The sequence below is a fragment of the Momordica charantia genome (assembly GCF_013281855.1).
Source record: "Momordica charantia cultivar OHB3-1 chromosome 8 unlocalized genomic scaffold, Mcharantia_2.0 BLBB01000008.1, whole genome shotgun sequence".
NCBI classification, from domain to species: Eukaryota; Viridiplantae; Streptophyta; class Magnoliopsida; order Cucurbitales; family Cucurbitaceae; genus Momordica; species Momordica charantia.
The window spans coordinates 16,518,092-16,521,685 of NW_028275166.1; the positions used below are offsets into that span (position 1 = coordinate 16,518,092).

The 3,594-nt window shown below is 40.3% G+C and overlaps 1 non-coding gene across 1 annotated transcript; it reads left to right on the forward strand.

Moving 5' to 3' along the window:
* The first annotated feature begins 1,653 nt into the window (after nucleotides 1-1,653).
* On the forward strand, nucleotides 1,654-1,760 carry LOC148209643 (small nucleolar RNA R71). Its single transcript, XR_015793309.1, has one exon. It is a non-coding gene; the product is annotated as a small nucleolar RNA R71 (small nucleolar RNA).
* The last annotated feature ends 1,834 nt before the right edge of the window (nucleotides 1,761-3,594 follow it).

Consider the following 3,594-nt stretch of genomic DNA (forward strand, 5'->3'; position numbering starts at 1 on the left):
TCATTATTTACCCTCATTGTAATTTCTCCCTTCCTCACATTAAAAACTGTATCCCCAGTGGCTAGAAATGGTCTTCCCAAAATAATGGGAACGTCTAAGTCTGCCTCGCAATCTAGAATGATAAAGTCCGCAGGGAAAATGAATTTGTCCACCTGGACTAAAACATCTTCTATCTTTCCCTCAGGTCTTATGATAGATCTATCTGCTAGTTGGAGGGTAACCGTAGTAGGTCTAGCTTCTCCTATGCCTAAAGATTTGAAAACTGATAATGGCATAAGATTAATGCTAGCGCCTAGATCACATAATGCCCTACCTAAGTTTTTTCCTCCTATGGAACATGGAATGGTAAAACTGCCAGGATCATTACATTTCATGGGTAGCGGGCTGCCTACAGCTTCACTACTACATTTTGTCATGGCTACCAGTTCATGCTCTCCTATTTTTTTCTTCCTAGAAACTATATCTTTCAAAAACTTAGCATAATTTGGCATCTGTTCTAGAGCATCTACTAATGGTATATTTATATGCTGTTGTTTTAAAATATCTAAAAATTTTCTAAACTGGGAATCATTATTTTTCTTAACTAATCTTTGTGGAAACGGGGGAGTAGGGGTAAAAGAAGGCTGTACCTGTGGAGGAACACTCGGGGTGTCCTCATTACCTTTTCTAATATTCTCTTTTTCTGGTGTTGTTGGATTTTCTGGTATCTTTACAATTGGTTCAGTGGACGGAATCTGTACATCTGTTGTTGGCATTGTTGGTCCATCATATGCCAGTCCACTCCTGAGGGTGACAGCTTTGCACTGTTCTTTCCCTTCTCGTTTTGGTAATTCAGTATGGCCTGGAAAAGAACCTTGTGGTCTATTCTTCAATTCATTGGCGAGCTGTCCCAATTGGGTCTTGAAATTCCTCATTGATGCCGCTTGGGATTGTATCACTGCGTCGGTTCGGGCCATGTACTCCTTCATCATATTCTCAAGATTTGAGTTGTTATTTTGAACTGGTGGAGTCTGTGTTCTCTGATTGTACTGCTGTTGCGGTGGTGGGATGTATTGCTGTGTAGGTGGAACATAAGGCTGCTTGTTCTGTTGGCTCTGCCCTTGATTAAAACCGCTCGAACCTCCTTGTCCTCCCCATGAGAAATTAGGGTGGTGCCTCCAACCTGGGTTGTAGGTGTTCGAATATGGGTTAAAGTTCCTATTGTTCCCATGTCCTACATAAAAAACGGAAGCAGGGTTATGTGGACAATTATCATAAATATGGTTTTCACTGCAAAATGAACAAATGAGATCGTTGACTTGGCAAACAGGGGCAGGAGTGCAATAATCCGACTGCACAGGTTGTATCGGCGTGGCTAATGGATTTTTTATTCCCAATGCCATCTCTTTTAGCCTCTGGTTCATTGTAACCATCTCTTTTTGCATCGAGGTCGCAATGTCCAGAGCCAAAACTCCAGCTGGATCTTGCTTCTTTGGTGCTGCCCTAGATCTTTGCGAACACCACAGTTCGTTATGTGAAGCTAAGTCATTTAGGATGTCAACTATCTCGTTGAATGTCTTCTTTGTAAAGGCTCCGTTGGCAGCATTGTTTAGCATCATCTTAGTAGGATGATCTAAGCCTCTAAAGAAATGTTCTATCTGGATGCATGCCGGCAAGCCATGGTTCGGACATTTCCTGATTAGTTCTTTAAATCTCTCCCACGCCTCGTGAACAGGTTCACGATCATACTGTCTAAAGGAGATGATATCTTCTCTGATATCAGCGTGGGGAGTAAGTGGGAAGCATTTTGTTAAGAACTTATCCACTAACGACCCCCATGTGGTGATGGATCCCGGTGGAAATGCATTGAGCCATGCTCTAGCTTGGTCCTTCAAAGAAAATGGAAAAAGTGTTAGTCTCAGAGCATCGTCTGTTATACCAGGTAATCGAAATGCATTTGCAATTTGAATGAATGATTTCAGATGATCATGTGGATCCTCATGTTCCTGCCCTCCAAAATGTCCAATTGTCTGCAACATTTGGAACATCATTGGTTTAAGCTCAAAGTTTGCGTGGGCTGGAATAGGGTTGACTATCCCTGAATCAAAGTTCTGAAAAGCCGTGGCGGCATATTCTCGCATTGCCACGTCTCTGTTGTCCGCCATCTGGATATGGTTGAATTCATCATTTCTTGCATGATCCCTCATATTACCGTTAACAGCAGGTGGATCAACCGGATCACGAGGTGGAATATCTGCCATTGATGTGCTCGTACTCTCTACCTCACTTTCAGGACTGATTTCACCTTCTCTCTCTTTTTGCTTTTCTAGTTGTTTTCGAAGTCTTTGCTCCTTTCGAGTTTTTCGAAGGGTCCGCTCAATCTCAGGGTCAAGGGGTAGAAGAAAAGATCTTGTGCTCATGCACTTTAACTTACCCTTGTGAGATAAACGACCAAAAATATAGAACAAAAACGGTGGATGGAAATTAAGCCCAACAACAATTCACAAAAATAAAAACTAAAAGAATTTGAAAATAATTTTAAAACTAAAGTCCCCAGCAACGGCGCCAAAAACTTGACTGGGATGTTTATGCTGAACGCACGCACTAAGCGTGGTAACAATTATATAGATGCAAGCGCACACCTGTCAGAGTAATATAAAATGGATGGAGTATCCAAGTATCGATCCTCAAGGACTTCTAAACAATTTCCAAACTCTGAAGTTTTAAAGAATAGTGAATGTTGAAATGAGTGATTCTTGTAAAATGGGAAGTGGTCACAAATAATGGTTTTGGATTTGGGATTTGGACTTATAATAATAAAACCTAGCCCGATTTACTTCAAGTTAGCCAACAAAGAATCAAGGACATGCTAAGGATAATATGCAATTTACTTTAGAAACTAACGACTACGCTTCTCACTTTACTTATGTCTAAGCAAGTTCAAAGTCCTAAGACATTCCCTAATATGTCTATTATGAGATATATCTTAGTTTTAGGATGGAAATAGTCGCAACCTCGGGTTAAGGTCCTATGTCTAGGCTACTTAAGCGGAACCCTTATGTCTAAGGCGCTCCTCTCCTCGGTTCAACCACTCAGCAATGCAAATAAGCAACCTTTTCAGTATTGACTTGTTAAGACTTACAGTGGCCTCCTCTAAATCCTAACTTTTTGGGAAAACATGTTGAGCAATGAATGGAAAGCAAAAATACTACTTCTTAGCAACCCTTTTTAGAAATAAAAGGCTAACTATCCATAACCGGGCTAGAGACGGGAATTTAGAAAGACATATTGAAGAAAATACAGCAAGTAAAATGGTTGAAATTGAAATGCATGTGTGAAAAACAAAAGTTAACTAACGGAGAGTTTTGCTCGGGATTGACAGCTTCGCCCTTCTCTTTCAAGCAAGGGGGAGTGTCACGTGCTCTTTCCTCCAAAAACACAATTCTCTTAACTAAAAATAATGTAAAGGCAAAGTAAAGATAAGTTAAGTGCTGGATTTTTATAAATTTGAATAGGTAGAAAATAACTAAGTAACAACGGAAACAAAACAAAGCTCAATAAAGGAATGTAAAGTGCTCGGGATTTACAAACTAAAAGCAACTAATGAAGCAACTC